This window comes from Heterocephalus glaber, unplaced genomic scaffold (genome assembly GCF_053883595.1).
Source record: "Heterocephalus glaber isolate CG9 unplaced genomic scaffold, H.glaber_assembly_v1.0 deba00001523, whole genome shotgun sequence".
NCBI classification, from domain to species: domain Eukaryota; kingdom Metazoa; phylum Chordata; class Mammalia; order Rodentia; family Bathyergidae; genus Heterocephalus; species Heterocephalus glaber.
Genome location: NW_028258327.1, coordinates 18,088,530 through 18,111,565, shown reverse-complemented (window position 1 = coordinate 18,111,565; position 23,036 = coordinate 18,088,530). Strand labels below are relative to the sequence as shown.

General features: G+C 38.4%; 1 protein-coding gene and 1 pseudogene across 12 annotated transcripts in view; one reads left to right on the top strand and one right to left on the bottom strand.

Moving 5' to 3' along the window:
* Window positions 1-255: 255 nt before the first annotated feature.
* The window catches only part of LOC101701076 (small ribosomal subunit protein eS1 pseudogene), a 59,437-nt pseudogene continuing 36,656 nt past the window's right edge, over window positions 256-23,036 (bottom strand).
* Window positions 383-23,036, top strand: part of Ankrd6 (ankyrin repeat domain 6) — a 190,652-nt gene continuing 167,998 nt past the window's right edge. For 4 of the 12 annotated variants that reach the window (XM_087187991.1, XM_087187990.1, XM_087187998.1 and 1 more), the window contains exon 1: window positions 410-591. The gene's annotated coding sequence lies outside the window, so the exon portion shown is untranslated. Of the gene's footprint in view, window positions 592-23,036 lie in introns of all 12 variants that reach the window. The other 8 variants (XM_087188001.1, XM_087188000.1, XM_087188002.1 and 5 more) reach the window with 4 other exon arrangements.

The window sequence follows — 23,036 nt, the reverse complement described above, 5'->3', positions numbered from 1 at the left end:
CTTTCTCCCCTCCAACTACCTCAGCGAATCTGGATCATTCATCATTTTTGTTCCATTTGCACAGAGCAGCCTCAGTTAAGTGAACTAGAGTCGGAGGTTGGACGTTTCTTCTCCCAATTGCCCTCTTGTTCAAATAACCCCCCTTGGGAACCATTCGAGGAAAACGTAACTCCATCACAATTCCCCTACCCCACTTCTCAGAAGTCAACCTCAATCCAGAGAACTTCAGGCCTTGGGGGGGCGGGGGAGGTCCCCTCACACTCGGGATTCTGGCGTGTTCCGGCTGGCCGCTGCGAGGCGCTGCGGCTCCAGTTTCCGAGCCGCTTGCTGCGCGGGGGCTGTGGCGGGGGCGGGGGCGGGGGCGGGGGCGGGGAGGGGCGTTACGGGGCGGGGCCTGGGCTCGGCCACAGGTAACCGAGTGGCGCCTGGAGTGTGGCTGGGGGGAGCAAGCTCCTGGAGGCGGTGGCGCGGGGTGGCGCCCAGGCCCGGGGGCCGGCGAGCCAGCTGGAGCCCGTCGCCTCGTCTGCGCTCGCCCCCACCCTCTGGTCCGCGTCGAGCCCTGTGGCGCGGGCGACTGGTGCGGGAGAAAAGGTACGGTGCCGCCTCGCTGAGTCCCTTGGAGAGCCCCTACCTCCGAAGGTGGGCGCGCCCCACTCCCGGTGCCTCTGAGCCTGAGGACGGCGCCGTGGGTGGCAGGCGCGGCTCCTCGACGCCCCAAGGTCGCTGGCTGCCGGCGGTGGCGGTGGGGACCCAGACGGAGAGCGTCCACTGCGACCAGCGGCCTTCGGGAAAACCTGGGGGCGGGGTCTCCCCGGGGTGTCTCCTCGTCTTGCCTCAGTTGCCTCCCTAGGATGTGGAACTTTAGACCCGGCGTGTGTGTGTGTGTGTGTGTGTGTGTGTGTGTGTGTGTGTAGAACTCTCTCTTCTTTGCTCGTCCCCCTCTTTCCCTAGTGAGCTCCTGGAGTTTGAAGAAACTGGTGGTGGTGGTGGTGGGTCTCCAGGCGTCTCTCTTCGCCGCGGTCTTCGGGCTGAGAGGTCCTCGCTTGTCTCCTGGCGCTGCTCGCTGTCCCCGGTCTGCAGGCAGGGCTAGGTGACCTGGCTGGGCGCTGACGCGTGGGCAGCACGGATCTTGCACCCCACACCTTGGAGGATTGCGAAGGTGCGGGGGCTGCGGTGGTCGGGACCCCGCAGGACCCCAATTCTGTAAAGCCTACATGAGGGGCAACTCCTGCAGAGTGTGGTCTCGTTTGAGTTCAAGCATCAATTTACCTTGCCTTGGGGATTTAAGAGTGGCACTTTCCGGAGATGTGTGGGGAAGGAGGGAAAGTGAAGCATTATTTGTGATCCAAGAGGGACTTGAATTTTGGAAAGCTAGTCAAAAGTGTTTTCCCTGAGCCATAATGATGAGAAGATTCACTTGGTGGTGAGGAGATTCATTTTGGCCTGAGTGGGGAGTGTTGGGGGGAGATGGGTCACTAGTTTAGGGTCGTGAGATTGAGTCTAGATGCTGCCACTTGTTAGGTGTGTAGCTTTCAGAAACCCACTTTTTTAAACCTGGAAATATTGGTGTGGAAATTCAGTGAAATGATGCAAGTAAAATGCTTGGCATAGTGCTTTGAGTGTTAGACATCACTTTTGTGAACCTGTGGGATGATGAAAACCATTTATATTAAGGTAATATCTTTTAGGTCAATGTAAGTGGAAAGAACTTGGGAAATTAAGACAAACACACCTGTGTCCAAGGTGGTCCCACGATGTATGTACCCATTATTGTTCTTATCCTTAAAATAGCAATAGCAACCTTGTTCCTGCTTGTAGTGGGTGTGTCTCTACATGTTTAACTTCCTATGTCTCCCTAGTATGTGCTAATTTTTAAAAAATTAAAAAGAGCCGGGGACATTGCTCAGTGTGAAGGCCCTGGGTTCAATCCCCAGTACCATCAAAACTAAAGCTGAATGAAAATTTAAAAAAGATGATGAGAGGTGAAGAGGAACTAGAGACCAGAAAACAACTAATTGCACAGTTCAAGAAGTGAAAATTGATGTTGATTTTAAAATGCTAATTTTTGTTAATTCCTTGTTCATAGTGACATCAAAAATTAACCCTAGCCTCCCCATTAAGTCCATTAGCCTCTCCAAAGTAGCATATACTCCAAACCAAAGCAAACTGCTTGTGATACAACTCAGCGTAGTGATAAGGCTCACTTGCAACTCCCAGGGCCCTCTGTCCCATATAGAGGAGATTCTGGTCCTGTCTCTGATATATATACTTGGAGAACTATGATACTTACAGGTACAGGTTCCAGAAGAACGATCGAACATACACCTAAATACCCATCAGCTCCCTGGGTGATGAGCCTTCCATTTACTTCTACCCCATTCCTCAAGCAACCACTATTCTGGATCTTGTGTGGATTTAAATTTTTTCCCTTGCTTTTCACACATATTTTAAATAAAAAACTCTGAAGAAGTGATGTTCCCAAACAAGCATTTCCACTATAACTGGATGCATTCTGAAGTTAAAAGCAAGATATTGAAAGTAGGATATAAACACAAAAAACTTTAAAGTCTCATTGTGCAAGGATGGCCCAGTCCCTGTCTTCAAGGTTTTGCTCCAGTTTCCCCGGCACAGACTCCATAGGTGTGTTCTGTCTGTGTCAAGGAGGCTCTGTCTCTTCAAGCATAGCTTGGAGGCTCTAATTTTAAAAGCTTTGTTTGAATCCCTAAGAATTGGGAAAACAGTAATTTGTGTGTATGAGTTTTAGAAGAGTTTTTTAAACACACAAATTATCCAGAAGGTATTTATGAGATTTGAAGGATTAAGCTGACTGAAAGTGACCTCTAAAAATGGTTTTAACCCAAATTCTTCTTTTCTTCATTTTTGTGCTTGTGTTATATTCTTTGTTTTAAGCTATTTCTTCAGGATCACAAAACTCTGTTCAGTGATCTTGCACAACTCTTTGCCTTTATTTACTAGTGGATTCCTGTACAACACTGGGAGTCAGCCACTAACTCTTCTAGTAAAATAGGAATTTTTGACCCAGGATTCATTGGTGATCCTGTGAATTGGATCCTGATTGTTGGATCCTGTGAGCTACACAGGCTCTAAGAGCACCCTGAAACTAAATATTTGAGTGAATGCGCAAATGTGTATCTGAAGGGGAAGAAGTTCCATAGTTTTCATCAGGTTCTCATGGAGCCCTAACTTAAGAAAGATTAGTTGGCACTATAGAAGAGCATGGTTTACCGATCTCTGCCCATCCGTGACAGACTCCTTCACTTGGTCATGTTAGCCCCTTTTGGTTCTCTTTCCTCCTACCTGCTCTTGAGGTTCTTTCTGCTCAAACTTGGAATAAACCTGAGCAATTCTTTTTTGTCCTCAGAGCTTCTGGCCATTTGGTTGGATGCTGAAAACTCCAGGTACCGTTCCTCAAGGGCCAGAAATTGCAGGTGAACACTTTTGGAGTCCCCCATTGGGCAGAGGTGTAACCAGTCTGTGCAGTCAGCCTCAAAGCTGGCACATCTTTCCCCACCTTGATCAAGCTCTAGAAAAATATGGAGTAATAATCTGTGAGATACAGAGCCGTGGAAAACACATGAAAATGGTACTGATGACTAAAGTTGGCACTGGAGCTGTAGTTAAGTGGTAAGAACTTGCCTAAAATGTGCAAGGCTCTGAGTTTGATCCTTAGCACTGGAAAAAATTGCTTCAGTTGACTTTTGTTTGCAGTGCTCAAACAAACCAGGGCCTTTTGCAAGGTAAGAAAGCTACTGCTCTAGCCCCTTAGGGAGAACAAACTTAATTCTAAGATTGTCTTCTGGTTTATACAACATAAATATACAGTATATAAATAATACACAATACATTTGACACTGTTTAGAATTAAGTGATTTAGGGGAACAACAGTATTTATATTTTAGAAAAGATGTTAATATTTACTTAAAAGGGGCGGGGATTTAGCTCAGTGGTTCCGGGACCTGCCTTGCAAGCGCAAGTTCCCGAGTTCGATCCCTGGTACAAAAAAAAAAAAAAAAAATTTACGTAAAAATTGGGCTTTCCAGTTACTGAGACTGGTTTTTTACTTATCCAAAATGACAAAATTGGCAATTTGCAAGATTCCTCCCCTCCCTGCTTTGGTACAAGTGATTAAACCCAGGGGCTACATCCCCAGCCCTTTTAATTTTTCATTTAGAGACAGATTCTCACTAAGTTGCCCAGGTGGTACTCACACTTGTGATCCTCCTGTTTCACCCTCCCGGAGAGCTGGGATTTTAATAGTGCACCACCAGGCCTGGATTCAAGCTTTTCTTATATATATAATTCCTCAAAATTTGTATTAATCTTAGAAATTCTCTCAGAAATAATGCATAGTCTGTTAAGGTAGACTATCTTCTGGAACAAACATTTCAGAGTCGACGTGGCTTACCCATTGAAAGCTCATCACTAGCTCACACAAAGCCTTAATCATTTTAGGTTGACACTGTTCCTCATAGCTTTCCTTCATGTGACTTAGGGATCAATGTTTCTTTCTTTCTGTAATGCTACCATCTTAAACAAGTGGCCTCCAAAGTCACTATAATGGGGAAGAGACAACGGAAGAGGCATTCCACAATGACATATCACTTCTGTTCACATTCCATTAGCCAGAGCCATTTGCATGGCACTGCCTGAATTCTGGGAGGTTGGGAGTCTCCAAACTGTTTCTGAACATAATCATTTACTTTAGAAGAGAAAAAAACCTCGGTATATAAGTAACCATCTTTTATACAAATAAGCTAGTCTTTTTACTGGTCAGTTGAATGTAGTTGGCTTCATAAAATTTATTTCTGATTTTCCAAACAACCAAATAACCAAACACACACAAATGTTACGTCTTCATAGTGTAAGGTGTGGATGAGACCTTTGCACAGGAAATAATTGTATCGTAGTTGCTATGCAAGCAAATATAAGTGGTATTAAGCCATCTAGGTTAAAACATTTATTAGGGAATGAAGCATATTTAATTTATTCAGAGTCATCCAACCATGTAGAAAATTGTACATTTGAGAAAGATGGAGCAGAGGAAGATTAGCAAAGGACAAGAATATGCATGTCTTAATGGTTTCTTGAATGTTATTGTAAGAGTTTAAAGCAACTTCAAGCTGCTGGCAATAGGTTAGTGTGAAACTTTTTTCCCTTTCAAAACAAAAAGTCCTTGCTGTGGAATGTATTACATAATCACAAAATGTATGTGCCATTTTTACTTATTTGCTCTTATGAGAAACTAAACTTGTAAAATTTGGACCTGCTTAGCTTTTTCACTTGAAGTCAATATGTGGCTAGGAGGGCACCATCCTGGCTGTCTCCAGGATCTGACAGCTACAAATGGGACCCATAGAGGGATTAAAAGAAAATCATGTGAAAGATCCCAATATCCAGTTAGTCATGGAGAAACTTAAGTAATGTATATCAGCTATAGTACTGTTCCATTTATCCATTAATAATTAGGATTGAAATGGTCTACCAAAGAAAAAGGTCTAAATAATGATGATGATAATAATAATAATAATAGAGAGAGTCTTGACTATGTTGCCTAGGCTGACATTGAATTCCTGGGCTCAAGCCATCTTCCTACCTCAGCCTTCTGAGTAGCTGGGACTGTAGGCCTGTGACACTGTACCTTGCTTATTTACCATCTTTTAAGTCATAAACACAAATGGTTTGGGTCTAGATATCCCCCCAAAACCTCATGTGGTCATAGGTGGCTTTTTCAGAGGTGACTGAATCTAGAGTTCGTGATGCTCGTATTAAGGGCATCTGATTATTAAACCAGTACATTGATTGGTTTGACACCGCCCTAATCCCCGTAGTCTGGATAAGATAAAAGGGGCAGAAAGATGCTGTTAGGTTTCCTTGATTGCTTGCTTTTGCTGTCATCTGCTTGCCATGAACTGGTTCTCCTCTACAATGACCCCCTGAAGCCATCCTACCTTGGAGCCAGCTGATTATGGACTGAAACCTCTACAAACTGTGAGCCAAATAAACCTTTCCTCCCTTATGTTGTGGGTGTTTTGTCTCAGCAATGAGAAAGTAACTAAGGTATATGACTTAAAAGATGGTAAATACATATATATATATATATATATATATTTTTTTTTTTTTTTCCCCCTCCCCAGAACTGGAGATTGAACTCAGGGGTTTGCACACGCTAGGCAAACACTCTACCACTAAGCTACATCCACAGGCCTTAAGTCACAATTTTTAAAAAAGTTGTCATATTTCATGGTTCCTGTGTATGTGTAGGAGAGGAATAAGTAATACTTGATATATACATGGAAGTAAACTCAGGGAAAGAGTAACTCTCAAAAAGGGAGCTTATAACTCTGATTTATATGTCATCTTCAATATAAAACAATAAATTTCTAGAGAAACTACAACACAAAAGAAAAAGGCCTTAAGTCTTTAGAACTCGTAAACTGTTGGAAGGTGAATGTATGGAAACTAATGGTAGATAAAGGCTAGTTGGTCCAGTCTGATATATAGAGTCCTCTGGTGTCATTTCCAGGCCGGTAAGAATGTATGTAAAGTTAAATGTCCTTGTTAGTTGAGAGGGTGAGAAGGACACTTTTAAATTTATGTCGTACTTTTAGGCAGAGGAAGGGCAGACAACTTTGCTTGTATCTACTTCTCAGTTGCATTCAGCTTAAAATATTCTTATGTCAAGTTGCATATTCTGTTACCCTTCACTGGAATTAAAGATATGTTAGAGGGTATAGCTCCGTGGTAGAGTGCCTAACATTTGTGGAGCCCTGAGTTTGATCTCCAGCACTGGAAAAAAAATACAGTAGAATGTGCAAGGCCCTCATTCAATCTTCAGCAGGGCAAAGGAAAAAAAAATGCTGGAAGAAAGGTCAGCAAATAATAGCCATGGGGCAAATCCAGCATACTGCTTATTCTTGTAAATAAAGTTCTATGGAACACAGCTATGCCCATTCCTTTACCTACTGTCTACATCTGGTTTTACAGTACAGTGACAGAGTTGAGTAGTGAAATAGAGGGTTTTTTTTTTTTTTCGGTACCGGGGATTGAACTCGGGTCCTTGTGCTTGCGAGGCAGGTGGTGGAACCACTGAGCTAAATCCCCACCCCTGAGTAGTGAAATAGAGACCACATGGTCCACAAAACCTAAATATACTTCTAATCTATTCTTTTACAGGAAAAGGTTTGCTGAACCCTTTACTAGATGTGCAATTAGTATAATACTGAGAATAACTCTTGTCTTAGTTAGAACCTCCTTAATCTCTGTGGTTTACTGTTATTTCATGGGAATAATAAAACCTTCATGATATGATATGAAAATAAATAAAATGATTTTAATGTTAAATTAAATGATCTTGAGCAAGTTACTAAATTTGTCTTCCCATCAACTTTCTGTCCATTCTCCTATTAGTTTCCTTAGACCAATGCTTTTCAAACTTAGCATGCTTAAGAATTGTCTGGGGATTGCCAAATTCCCTTGCTAGATTCTGATTCAGTAGGTCTGAGAAAGTACACACTTAACAAGTACCCCAACTTCTAATGCAAGTAACCTGTGGTCCACACTTAAATTACTCAGGACTTGTGGCAACTTGTTTTTAGTGCCCTAAAAATAGTTTGTCTGGCAGCTCTGGATATGCTTCTTGTCTCAACCAGCACTGAAACTTTGTCTACTTGATAGGGGAACCAGAGGGAAATGCCCGGTGGCATTAATCGTTAACATTATCCTATAAATCAAATCACTTACTGCCTGAGCTCACCTACACAGACATCTGCTGCTTTCCTTCCAAATAGAAAAAACAACAGGAAAGTTGGCAGTGGGACTTCAGCAAATGTGACATATTTACAGTGGAACTCAGTACACCTCTTGATGCTAAGAGCGAACAATTTAAAGCTAAAATTAGCACTATTACCCTTGGTTAGCCAGGTTTAAAAAAAAAATCAAGGTAAAGGTTAATAGTAGAAGGAGTTATGATGAGAGGAAGAACCTAAGTCCTGGTGCTTTATAGGCACTTTAAGAATGGATGGTTGTTTAATTGTGAAGTCCTTAATCTCCAGAATGTTTTATCTGGGATTATGTGATATTGAATGGCTTGCTTACTGAAGCCTTTGTTTTCCTCCACATGTTCAAACACTTGAGGAAGAGCTGCAAAACCAGTAAGCAACAGTAGTGAAGCCCTGAAGGTTGGGTTTTTATGCAGTCTGGAAAAAAATCTGGACCACAATTTTTTTTAAATCTCAAAAATAAAAAATGAAACAATAAAAACCTGAAAAATCAAAAGACATGTTGCTTGAACCACTGTTGTAAAGCTGAGGGTCAGGGTTGGGCATATAGCTGAGTGGTAAAGCACTTGCCTAGAATGCACCAGGTCCTCTGTTTGCTTTCCAGCACCACAAAAAACAAAATGTGAGGATTAGATGCTTTAAATTACTTTGCATCTTTGCTACCATACTGAAATAAAATCTGGGTGTTTGGGTATAAATTAGGGTATTTTGTACTTTAAAATATAAATACTTTATCATCCAATGAAGGACTTGCAGTTAGATATCTTCCTTTTGGGAGAATATAGGGAAATTGATTTTTTAAAAATCCTTCTAATGGAGAATTAAAAGATCCCATATAGGATTATCAAAGGATTCTCAAATAAAGAACTCTCTTTGTCCCCACAATATTTAATATATAACTAGAATTACTAAAATTTGAGGCACATCTTCTTTCAAGGAGCCCATCATTGTTAGGAAGGGAGAAATATTTTTGAAAAATGTATTTTCAAACATTTTCTAAATAAACAACCATCCTCTATTGGTAGCTCTAAATCATTCCTCCTCCAAAATGTGTAATGGATCTAATCCATCTTTAGGTGACAGAACGTTTTTCCTTTCTATTACTAAATTCTGGAGAGAGGGCCATTTTGAAGAAAATGAGACTTCATTTTCTTATGTCTTTATAACTTGCGTCTTAAAATTTGATTATTATTTTGATATACCAGAATCTAGTTGTCTTGGTGTTTGGTGTATATACATCTTTTAAAATCCTGGACAAATTTATATTCTTCCTTAGTAAAGAATAAAAAAATAACAACACTGTACTTAGAATTTACTGGTTGTGTCAAAATGCATGTTTTTATGCATCTGAAAATAAGACATAAAATATTGTATCCATTTGTGTCCCAGGACTTCTGTGCAGTTTCTTATTACATCCTCTGTCCCTCAATCTTTTTGAAATTCCCTTAATGTCAGAGATATTTATTTTAAGAGTAAAAGAATAAATCTTAAAAGACATTTAGTGTATGCTCTGAATTACTAGCCAACCAAATTGGATGGAACTCAATATCCAAGTTACATAAGACATATTTCTTATTAGTATTAGTGAAAGATGTGTTAAAAATGAGAACATATTCCCCAAACAAAAAGCAGATAGAAGCCATGTGATACTTGATGAATTTTATATTAAAAAATAACATCAGAAGCTATTAGGGTATTTAAGTGAGAGAGAAAATGTTATGCTACAGTACTAAATCTAGAAGGAAAGACCAAGTATTGATTGTAAACCACTCAGATATCATAAATACACAGCAGAGCTGCCTGAGCCCTATAGAACAAAAGACAGTTATTAAGGCTGAGTATATTGTTGAGCTAGAATCAGGGAGGCAAACTGTCTTACTGTTTTCCATGAAGCCAGATTTCTCTACCTGAAAAATAATTTTTTTTCCTGAAAAATAATTTTAATAAGTTGTTTTTGAGACTTTTGACCTCCTGTATTTTTCACTTTTTCTCTGTGGTTAGCATTAAGGAATGCCTCTGAAAACCCTAGGCCTCCACATTCAAACCTAGCTGATTTATTTCCCTTGCAAATGGATAGTGAAGATGCCCTTTATGCCAAGTCTGTTTGATGAAAGGCTGGCAAGCTATAAAGAGAGGGGGGCAGGCCTGGCCACCAGCAAGGCCTGGGTTCTGATTTCATGTCTGACACCAGCCTTTGTGTTCTCTGCCAAGTACCTTTCCTACTTCTGTGGCTGAACTTTTCTTTTTTCATAGAAAGGTGACCACTGCCCCAGTGTTGAGACTAGTCTTCATTGATTGTTCCCTTTACTCCCATGGATTTAAATCACAGTAACATTGTTACTTTACAAATAATCAACATGCAAATACCCTTCTGACCACCATTCTCATGAGGAAGTAGAACTTGCCAGTCACTCCAAAAGCTCCTGCCTGTGTCCCATCCCAGTCATAACTCCCCCTCTGCCTCCAAAACTGACCATAGTCTTTGGCTTTCATGGTATTGTGGCTATATAAAAATGATGATGCATGCTGAAATCCTCATAAGCTACCTTAATACCAGTGGAAAATTGCTCTTGTTCTGGGACCTTTAAGTTTATTTTGTTTCACTTTTTTTTTTGGTGTGATGGGGTCTTACTGTATTGCTCAGGCTGGTCTTGAATGCCTGGGCCCAAGCAATCCTTGTGTCTCAGCCTCCTGAATAGCTGGGACTACAACTAATCACCACCATGCCTGGCTAAGAACCTTTACAGTTTATTACCAAAACATGAAAAGCTCACTTATTGCCTAAGTATATAGGGAAATGAAGAAATAGTAAAATTTAGTACACTGTCATTTACAACGTTAGCAACGTTAAGAATTAAACTTTGGAGCCAAGCATGGGTGTGCATGCTTTTAATCCCAGCACTCTGGGAGGCTGAATAGGAGATTACAAATTCAAATTCGGCCTGGGAAATTTAGTTGATTTAACAAAACCCTGTCACAAAATACAAAATAAAAAAGGGGCAAGGATATAACTCATGCAAAACCCCTAGATTCAGTCCCCAATACAACAAACAAAACCAGACATACACACATAGATAACTAAACTGCTTTAATTCTTTGTGAAAAGGTGGTTTGAACAGTGCTTGTCTTCTTTTTCTCACCATACAACATATGACATAGAGCAAGCATCTTTGGTATGCCTTGATGAATGTTCACACTTCTTTTGAAATTTAAATCAACTTCCAACATTTTATCCTTCATGCTCTCAGTTTTGTGAAGTGTCTCCAAGAGTTCCTTCGATGAGTTTTTGCTCATGTCATTTATCTCAACTGCTTTTCTCATTTATGTCAATAAATTCTCTTTATGAAATTCCTCTGAGTGCACATCTAGGGTATTTAAGTGGTGGCAGTGCCAACATCCCCATGATCAGCTATTTCCCCTGTAACTGTTCGCCTTCCATTCAAATTTTACTTCCAATGTTAACACTTTTCACTTCATTTCTGCACTTTCATCTTTGTTGGCCAGTTACTTCTTTTTCATTCATTTTCTTAAAATATTAAGTGAGTCTATCCCCAGAAGACTAGGAGGCAACACAGATACTGTGCATATTTACTTTGCTATCTGTTGAACTGGTTAACAGGTGAGGAGACCAATCGCAGACAGCTTTGAGAGGAGTGTTGTGATTGGTCAGTGATCATGATATACATCTATTAATTATGATGGCCTGAAGCTTGTACTTTATGCCATTTTTCAAAAGATAATATGGTGAGTGAAATTTGAACTGTGTTGTTAGGGAAATGGTGTAATTTAATCTGTGGAATTGAAATTGTGCATACTGGAACCAAGTAAAGTGAAGATGGCTTGTATGATTCCTTTTTGTGTGTGCAGTGCTGGGGGTGGAACCCAGGGCCTTGTCTATCCTTGGCCAGTGCTCTAGCACTGAGCCACATCCCCCAGCCCTATCTGCATGATTCTAACCTGTATAGTAGTCACTTCCTTATTCAGGTATGCATCTTTAGACACTGGAGTTTAGTATTGATCTTTTTTTTTTTGTTATGTCTTTTTAAAAACAATCTGTATTAGTCCACTAGCCACAGAATGGAGGGTTGAATTGACAGAAATGCATTTTCTCATGGTTCTGGAGATTAGAAGTCCAAGATCAAGGTATCCGCAGGATTGGTTTCACCTGAGGCCCCTCTCCTTGAAGATGGCCACCCTCTTGCGGTATACTTAGATAGTCTTCCCTCTGTTTAGTGCATATTGGGTATCTTTGTATGTTCTAAGGTTGCCAGTCAAACTAGATGAGGGCCCACTCTAATGGCCTCATTTTAACTTTTTTTCCCCATGCTGGGGATAGAACCCTGGGCCTCACACATGCTAATCATGCTGTCTACTACTGAGCTACATCTCCAACTCCAACATTTAAAAACCTTCCGCACTCCTCCCTTCTCCTCCTTCTCCCCTCACCTCACCCTTTTCCTTCTCCTTTTATGGTACTAGGGATTGAACCCAGGGCCTTTGTACTGAAAATCCAGTCCTTTTTTTATTTTTTATTTTGAGACAGAGTTTAGCTAAGTTGCTCAAGCTGGACTGAAACTTGCATTCCTCCTGCCTCAGCCTCTCATAGTGTTGGGATTACAGATGTGCACTGCCAAACCTGACCAAGATTTAAAACACTTTATTTTTAACAGCCCTCATTCACTAGTAGCAACTTAGAATAATTTGTTAAATGAAGATGTTTTGAGTTCATTTATAAAATTTGAATCATTATTAAAAGATCCTGAGAGTATAAGCACTTGTATACTGTACTTAGTTTAAATTTTAATGGCTTCAGAAGCAAGGGCAGTATTCAATCCAGACTTGTGAATAGAGCATTCAAAGTGATGTTGTTGAATCTTTATACCTCTGCAAATTTGTCCAATAAATCAAGTAGTTGTTATACTGTTTCATATATAGTATGGCCATATCTTTTAAATGTTGCTAAATGAATATATTTATCTTCTGCTTTACTCCACAGATACATTAGAGCCACTGCTAGTTTTAAAAATGAAGCTAAGGGGGTTTGCAGTGTTTGTGTCCTTTTGGGATCAGGCTGTTTTGCAGAGTTAAGGTTATGGAAATGTGTAGCAGAGATGGATGAATAATAATTTGTTTTAGACATGTAATATAAGCTCCTTGTTGGCCTCTGTCTGCCTTTGAAACAAAGATGTCTCTGTGCTTCAAGGTAGAGAACTGAAGTGAAGTGACTCTTCCTGGTAAATGCTAAAGAGCACAACAGCCCTAACCTGTGTAGGAGGTAGAATCACAGTGACCAATTATGATAACTAGATTGCTTATGAAATACTAGTATCCTAAGTATTGATCTGACTGGGCTTCATATGTCTGTATTCTGCCTTTCATATTTAATATATAGCATTTCTTTTTTTTTTTGGTACTGGGGATCGAACTTGCACTTGTAAGGCAGGCGCTGGAATCACTGAGCTAAATCCCCAGCCCAGCATTTCATTTTAAAGACAGAACAAGGTCTGTTGGGAAAGACAATGAAAGATTGTTTTTAGGCAATTCCTGTAACAGATTTTTCTTTTTAAACAGATCTCTTAAGTTATTAGAGCCATTTATTTATTTTTAGTGCTAGCAAACGCTCTACCATTAGCTATATCGCAACCTAAAATATAATTTTTAATAACTAAAATATTTTACATGGGATTGCCATAATTATACTGGTTTTCTCTTATTGGACATTTAGGAAACATGTAGAATATAATTTTTAAAAATAGAATGAAACTATATGCATAAATGTTTTGTACTCTAGTTAATTTCTTAAAATGAATTATTAGAAATTAAATTATTGGGTGAAAGATATGGGCATATTTTTAAGGTTCATTTCATACTTTCCAAATAATTATACCTTAACACAGTATTTCATCAAATTGGAGATCTTATGAGTTTTTCAAAGAATATATAGAAACTATTATTTAATATAATAATCTTATTTTACAAAAATGTAGAACTCATTTTTGATAAATCTTTACCATTGAAAGAGCTCATCCTAATCAATCTATCTCTGTAAGACAATCTTTTGTTGAGTTCATTTTTGCAAACAAAAATATGATAATGCATATCTGTGTACTAGAAATATGAATCAAGCTCTCTAATTTATCAGTTAGGCATAAAACCACAGCCCTTCAGTAGTAGAGTCTTGCCTTTAATAAGGTCTAGAATAACAGAATAAATACTTCTTTATGAACTGTAGCTGGGGAGGACTGTTATTAGTGCTGGAAATTAAAAAACTATCACTGTTCTTTAATAAGATAATTTTATCATTAGTGGTGATATTTTATCAGGTAGTCTAAATTCGTACTTCCACTGGTAGGAACTTAACTTCATTTTAACCTGATCAAATGTCCAATTTTAGAATAACAGGTGGCTAGAGCTTGCTCACTGATTAGTAATATTTTTTTCCTCTAAGATACAGAAAACATTTCCTTAGTTCCTTGCAACTTGATCCTCCATGCCCCTTCACAGAAAACTCAAGGCAGCAAGAGTACCTTATCTACAAGCACTTACATCTGTCAGGCTTTTGTTTGAAAGCCAGAGTAGGAATGTCACATGATACATAGGAAAAGATCCTAAGATCTTTCCTATTCATTTGTGACCTGCAGTAGTTTGTCTTTTGTATTTTAATAACACCTTTCCAAAAACTTTCACCTAAACTACCTTGTAACTTTCTTAGGGGAAGACAGTATACATTTCTTTTGGGAAGATTTATTCTAGATTGTGAGTCTAATAGATCTGGAGGGGTTACTGACGGGACCCACTTTAGCTTTTCTACCAATTCTAGGCAAGTGCTCTACAACTGATCTACAATCCAGCCCTCACCTTAGCTTCTCAAGGCCGGGAAATTGGATGAGCTGAGAAGGGGAGTAGGAGATGTTGCCATATACAGCATGAAATTTCAATAATGTTGCCTTCCTGTGTACTGAAAGGAGGGAAAATGGAGGAAATAGATGAATTTTCAGATAATTGTAGTGAAACCTAAAGTAAAAAGATTCAACCTGATAAGACAGGAGAGAAATTTCACTTTCTGAATTTATCCTGAAAAGTCCAGCCCATTCAGATTCTCTTCAGAACATGTAGTGCATATAATTAATTATAGGTTATTTTGCATGTGCTTGAAATTATTTATTCATCAAATTTTTCCTGATGCTGAGGATTGAACCTAGTACCTCTCACATACTAGCCAAGCATTCACCACTGAGCTACATCCCCAGCCATAAATTATTTTTAAAATTTCTATCATTGCAAAGTGGTTAACAGCTAGATCTGGAGCTAGGTCAATTAGGAAAAAATCCTAGCTCCATTACATAAGTCAGGTGTTCAAGTTTCTTTCATTTTAAAATGGGTATAATAATAGTATCCACCCTTTTAGGTAGTTATGCCTAAAGTATTTAGCCAGCAAAATTAATGTATATTTTCTTTCTTTTTTTTTGGTACTGGGGATCAAACTTGGGACCTTGCGCTTGCGAGGCAGGCAGTGGAACTACTGAGCTAAATCCCTGGCCCTTAATGTATATTCTTTATAGAAAGGTAGATACAGAAATGAGCAGAAAAGAAAGTAAACAGCGCCAATTCTTCTACCTGTAGTTAACCCATATTACAATATTGGTACATTCCCTTCTCTGTTTTTTGATATACAAAATTGAGATCATACTCCTTGTTATTTTGTAACTTTTCTGCCTTCGTAATGTATCATGAGCATTTATCATACCATTCAGTTTTTAATGTCATGTGTAAAAGATAGAACCATCATGCTGAGTGGATATATTTCAGCTTATTAAGCTTGTTTCCAAATTGTTAAAGTTTCACGTAGTTCTAGTTTTTCACTCTTACATGTGATGCTTTTTGCACATTAATTTCACACTTCAGATTACAGTGGACCCTTAAGTTAATGACCAGCCTGACATATGAACATCTTGGGTTAATTAGGTTAATGGGAGATTCATCTGCCTCTTGCTATCTATAGCATGTACCCAAGTAAACATCCAGATATCAGCTGTATTGACTTACAGCCAACCTGAATTACAACCAGCCCTTGGGAACTGATTGTGTTCATGAATCAAGGGCCCACTGTACTTTTCTTGAAGAAAAATGGAATTGCTGAATCGACAAGTATTGTTTATATTTTTAAGGTTTTGGACACATATTGCCAAATTGTCCTCCAGAAAATTTTGCCACCAATGAGTAGGTGTTTATTGTTTTCCCTTCTTGTCAGTATTTTTTTTATTGGTATATTTTAGATATTCATAATGATAACATTCATCATAGGGAATTTTTACCTGTACATGATATATCTTGCTTCGTTTTTTCCCATTCCTCTCCCCTCCCTTCAACCTCTCTTCCCCTCCTTGTCTACAAAAATGTTAACACTTTTTCCCTTGTCCCTTCTTTCCTTCCCTCCCTCCACCCTCCTTTGTTCCCCTTTTCGTTTGAACATCTTCTTCCCATTTCCCAATATCTTTTATACATTTTGGTCCTTATTTATACTTTGGATTTCTCATACCAGAGAAACAATGCAGTATTTAAACATGTGTGTCCAATTTATTTCACTTAAGAGTATGGTCTCAAGGTGCATCCATTTAGCTAGAAATGTCTCAAGCTTATCCTTTATGGCAGAGTAATACTCTATTGTATAAATAAAACCACATTTTCTTTATCTATTCATTAGTCGATGGACATTTGTGCTGCTATAAACAAGGGTGTGCATATATCACTGTGGTATGATGCTTTTAATTCTTTTGGGAAGATACCAAGAAGTGGAATAGCTAGGTCGAATGGAACCTCTAGTTTTAGTTTTTTGAGGAATCTCAATTCTGATTTCTACAGTGGTTGCACCAGTCTACACTCCTACCAAAAGTGGAGAAGGGTTCTTTTTCCCCACAGCCCCAGGAGCATTTGTTATTGGTTGATTTTTGTTGTTGTTACGGGGATCAAACTCGGGACCTTGTGCTTACAAGGCAGGTGGCAGAGTTGATTTCTTTTTTTTTTTAATTTTAAATGTATAACTTTATTATCAAACACACACATATACAAAAATTAAAATTATTCAAAGAAAAACAATGCAAGGGAAAAAAAACTAATAATATTCAAATATGGTAGAACTCAACCAAAGCAAAACTGAAAAGTACTTAAACATTTTTCCATATAATTTTTAAAAAATCTCAAGCATTAACAAGACATCAGAGGATGTGATTTGTTTTAGAAAGATTTTCAAAACTAATATTGAACAAATAGTGGTCTGGAAAAAAATTCTAATTAGCTAGTAGACTCCACATAGGCCAACTTTTTTAAAATTTATATTTCAATACAGTCATATGACACGTGCTGGAAATATAATCTGAGAAATATTAAGCAATTTCATCTGTGTGTATCCCAAAGTACCACACAGAGTGCCAGCTTCTAAGTGCAAACTGAAAAGGTATATGTCAATCATCTGTGATGGCCCCTTGATGTTATCCAAATATGCAGTTAAACACGAGATACATGAGGCTACCACTGGCATAGCAGCACACTGTTTTACAGTAAACTCTTTTATGTAAGGAGGATTATGCTCTAAAGGATGAAAAGCACAGCATGTTATGATAAGTACCTAAAACAGTAACACTCATTTATCACACTGTCGAGTACTGTGTACTATACAGAGTTGTATGTGCTTCTTCTGGAAACATACCCTTCTCTCCTTTGATCTCAGTGACTCTTCCTTCCCAACCCACTGATGAGCTCCAGCCTACTCTCTATCTGTATCTCTTCCTATAGTTTTAAACACAATCTATATATGGATTCTTTCCAGATTCCAGCTTGTAACTCTGACGTCTCCCCTTCCCCACCTGCCGTCCTTACCCCTTTGAGCCTTTTCTTTGTATTTCAAATTATCAATTATTTGTTTTAATCATTTTAATCCTTAATTATACTTTCAGTTTCTCACACTAGAGAAACTTCAGTATTTACACATGTGTGTCCTATTTATTTCACTTAAGAGGATGCCCTCAATATGCATCCATTTAGCTATAAATGTCTCTAGTTTCTCATTCTTTATGGCTGAGTAGTACTCCATTTTATAAAAAAAAAACCCACATCTTCTTTATCCAGTTTCCAGTTGATGGGCACTTGGGCTGTTTCTAAGCTTTAGCTATTACAAACTGTGCCGCTATAAACATGGGTACACATATATCACTGTGGTATGATTCTTTTAATTCTTTTGGGAAGATACCCAGCAGGAGAATAGCTGGTTTGAATGGGACCTCTAAGCCTAGTTCTTTGAGGTGTCTCCATACTGATTTCCACAGTGGTTGCATCAGTATGCATTCCCACCAACAATGGAGAAGGGTTCCTTTCTCCCCACACCCCCGCCAGCATTTGTTATTGGTTGATTTCATGATAGCAGGCATTCTTTCTGGGGTAAGGTGGAATCTCAGTGTTGTTTTCATTTGCATCTCTTGAATGACAAGTGATGTTGAACATTTTTTCATATATTTATTTTCTGCTTTTACTTCTTTCTCTGAGAAATATCTGTTCATTTCAGATGCCCATTTTTGAATTGGGTCTTTGAATTTGGGGGGTCTAATTTTTTTCAGTTCTTTATATATTCTAGATGGTAGTCCTTTGTCTAAGGTATAGCTGCTGAAAAGCATTTCCCACATTGTAGGTTGTCTCTTAGCTCTGTTGGTGGTTTCTCTTGCAGTGCAGAAGCTTTTTAATAAGATGAGACCCCAGTTGTTGATTCTTTGTCCTAGTTCCTGTGCTACTGAGGTTTTGTTCATAAAGTCTTCTCCTATGCCAATGTCTTCAAGAGTTCTACCTAACTTATCTTCCAGCAAGTTTAGTGTTTCTGTCTTAATATTTAGATCTTTAATACACTTCAATCTTAGTTTAGTGCATGGTGATAGGTATGGGTCTAGTTTTAACCTTTGGCAGGTTGAAATCCAGTTTTTCTGACACTATTTATTAAATAGACTATCTTTCCTCCAATGATGATGGTTGGCTCCTTTGTCAAAGATGAGGTGGCTGAGTATATCTGTAGTTGTTTCTGCATCTTCTAATCTATTCCACAGTTCCTCGAGTCTGTTCTTTGCCAGTACCATGCTGTTTTTATCACAGTGGCTTTGTAGTATAGTTTCAAGTTGGGGATTGTAATACTCCCAGCCATATCTCTGTTGCCTCGAATTTCTTTTGCTATTCTAGGTCTCTTCTGGTTCTAAATGAATTTTTGGATTGTTTTCTCTAGTTCTGTGAGATATATTGTTGGATTTTCAATCAGTGTTACATTAAACCTATATAGTAGTTTTGGAAGTATGGAAGATTTCTTGATAATAACCATTCTTTCCAGAGTGAGATGGAATCTCTTGAATAACCAGTGATGGTGAGCATTTTTTCAAATATTTATTTGCTGAGAAGTGTCTATTCATTTCAGGTGTCCATTTTTGGATTGGGTCTTTAAGTTTGGGGAGTCTGATTTTTTTTGAGTTCTTTATATATTTTAGATATTAGTCCTTTGTCTGGGGAACAGCTGGGAAAAATTATTTCTCACTCTGTGGGTTGTCTCTTCACTCCGTTGATAGTTTCTTTTGTTGTGCAAAAGCTTTGTAATAAGATGAGATTCCAGTTGTTGATTCTTTGTGATATTTTCTGTATGATTGGGGTTTTGTTCATAAAGTCTTGTAGTTGCGGATGACATGATACTCTACATAGAAGACCCCAAAAACTCCACCAAAAGGCTTCTAGATTTAATAACCAAATTCAGTAGCATAGCTGGATACAAAGTCAATACTCAAAGTAGACAAATAACAAACTCACTGAGAGAGAAATTGGGGAAACAACACCTTTCACAATAGCATCCAAAAAAATGAAATACCTAGGAATCAATCTAACATAGGAAGTAAAAGTCCTTTATATTGAAAACTACAGAACTCCAAAAAAAGAGATTGAAGAAGATATCAGAAAATGGAAAGATATCCCTTGTTCTTGGGTAGGAAGAACCAATATATTGAAAATGGCATACTTCCAAAATTGTTATACAGATTTAATGCAATACTGATCAAAATGCCAATAGCATATCTCACAGAATTAGAGGAAACAATCCTAAAATTCATTTGGAACCCAAAGAGACCTAGAATAGCAAAAGCAGTCTGGACAACAAAGGCAAGGCAGGGGCATCACAATCCCTGACTTGAAATTATGCTACAAAGTTACTGTGATAAAAACAGCATGGTACTGGAAAACAAACAAACAAACAAAAGACCTGAGGATCAATGGAACAGATTAGAAGGTGCAGAAACAACACCAAACACACTCAGCTACATTTTATATATATATATATATATATATATATATATATATATATATTTTTTTTTTTTTTTTCTTTTTTTTTTTGTACCGGGGATCGAACCCAGGTCCTTAGCTTGTGAGGCAGGAGGTGGAACCACTGAGCTAAATCTCCAGCCAGCCCAGCTACCTTATCTTTGACAAAGGAGCCAAACACCTTCACTGAAGAAAGATAGCCTTTTTAATAAATAATACTGGGAAAATGAGCTTTCCACATATGGAAGATTAAAACTAGACCCACATTTTTCACTGTGCACCAAACTAAAATCAAAATAGATCAAAGATCTAAATATTAAAACAGAAACACTAAATCTTCTGGAAGATAGAATAGGTAGAACTCTTGAAGAAATTGGTGTTGATTATTCTTCTTTTACAATTATCATTCTTGTTTTATTATTGTTTGATTTAAAGAAGGGGTTTTAGCTCTGGTATTTCTTTTTCTTCTCTGTGTGTGAAATGCTTGTGAATTTCTTGTATCCATTTTTTTCCAAATATCCACCTTAGTGTCAATTATGAACTTGTAAGATATATATATATAAAAGCTGTTGATTGACTTCATTAATTTTTTTCAAGTAAACTTTCAACAACTTTGTTAAACTAAGCTTGGTCAATTAAGCTTCATCCGTAAGCTTTCTAAGAGAAAATTTACAAATTAGGTGATATTTATAATATTACAAGGTATATTATTTATAAAAACAATAGGGACAATTTTTCCCACTGAACATACCAAGTACTTGCTAGTGAATTGATATAATTTTTGGAGTTAGCTTTATTGGTAGAATATGGCTCATTCATCCCCACTAGAAATTATGTGACCTATTTTGTGTGATACCTATGATATCTTGATGATCCCTTAACTATTTGCTGGACACTATTTCAGTATTTAGACACTTCAACTGCAGTGTTTATGTGCTATGTTTATCAATAACTCCTGTGTAGATAGATGAGAAGTCAAGATGAAACCCATAGATGGAAGGCCAGAGGGACCACAAAAGGTTCTAAAGCTGAGTTAATAGTGCTTAGTATCCTGATACATTCAGTGACTTGAAAGATGGAATTCTTCAAAAGACTGGAACAGTTGCAAAAAGTTTCTGCTTCACTGATTCTCTTTGAAGAGGACCACAAGGGCTGGCCTGTGTAGGGCTGATCATTGTCACTCAGCCTCCTGTTCATTCGGCCCCTGAAAGTGTCCAGTGTTGTTGCCTATGTTGGAGGAAGCATTATCTGTGCAGCATTGTGAGGCTTGAGCACGAGCATGTATTTTTGTAAGACTTGGAGCTGCAGTGAATTCCCTTGGAGTGCAGTTCAAAACTGTACCAGTACCTTTGAATATGTTTTAGAATTTAAAACTGCTGTTAAGCATTCCTGATCCACTGGCAGAGTTCCTAAAGCAATGAGGCTCCTGTTCCACCTTTATTTCCCAGGCTCCCTTGCGTACTGAAAGCTCCCTCCAGGTGTCCTAGTAAATGTTGCTGACAAGCAAGAAAGTATCCCCAAAACCATGAGGTGACCTACACCAAGCATGTATGGCTTTGGGTCTTACAGCTCACAGCTCACCGCACCCCCCCTTTTAAAAAAATAATTTGGCATCTCACTCTAAAGAGATTTCAGAAGTTCTGACCCAGGAAGCCTAAAAATGTCCATTTTATCTAATAGGAGATAATGAGGGTTTTTATCTTACCTCTCTGAATTATTTTGTTTTGTTTTTTTACTCAAAGGTTAATGAAATAGTCTGCATTACCTGCAATCATGTGTATGCATTTGTGCATGTGTTACTAGGGATTGAACCTAAGACCTTCACACCCAGCGATATCCCTAGTTCTTTTTATTTATTTTTTATTTTTTATTTTTCCCACTAAGTTTATTGGTACATTTTAGGTATAGAATACAGTTACATTCATCATTGGGATCCTGTACCATTACATGAGTATCTTGGTTCTTTTTTTTTCCCCATTCCCCTGCCCTCCCTTCACCCCCTCCACCCCTCCCTATTTGCAAAGACTTTGTTTCCATTTTTTTCCTTTTCTCATATTTTTTCTTTTCCCTTTTTTCCTTTCCCCTACCCCTCCTACTTCCCCTGCTCCTTTAGACCTTTTCCTATTACACAATATCAATTATACATTTTTAAAATTACAATATCAAGATCTAGGAGATATTACCACAGATTTTACAGAATTTAAAAGGATATAGAAAACATATTACAAAAATCTTTTTTGAAATAAATTTGACAACTTCTAAGAAGTACCTTGGAAGACAAATTAATGAAACTAACTCTGGAGGAAATAAGTTCTTTTTATTTTTTGAAAAAGGGTCTTGTTAAGTCTCTAAGTTGCCCAGTCTGGACTACAATTTGCAGTCCTCCTGTCTCAACCTCCCAGAGTGCTGGGATTACAGGCCTGGGCCAGAACATCTGGCTAGGCTTGGCTTTCCCTTTCCCTTTTCTTTTCCTTTCCCTTTCTTTTTTCCTTTTCCCTCCCTTCCCCTCCTCTTCCCACCTCTCCCCTCCCACCCTTCTCTCCCCTCCTCCTCTCTTCTCTTTTGTTTTCTCTCTCTCTCTCTTTCTCTGTCTCTCTTTTTTTTTCTTTTAGCATTGTGGCTCCAAAGAGGGCCTTTCCCATGTCAGGCAAGTGCTCTAACCCTAAGCTACACCCTAGTTTTGAAGTTTGCTCAGAATTAATTATTTTTTACTTTAATTTTTCCAAATGTCTGAACATAGTCTATAGGTTTTTCTAGCTACCCTACATAGTATTTCTTCAGTCATTTAATTTTTACTGATAATGGGATATATCATTTTGTAAAAAATTGTATTGGCAGACTTGTTTCCTTGCTATTCTTCTTTTAGCTCCTTTTCCCACTTTCATCCCCTCACTCCTCTATCCA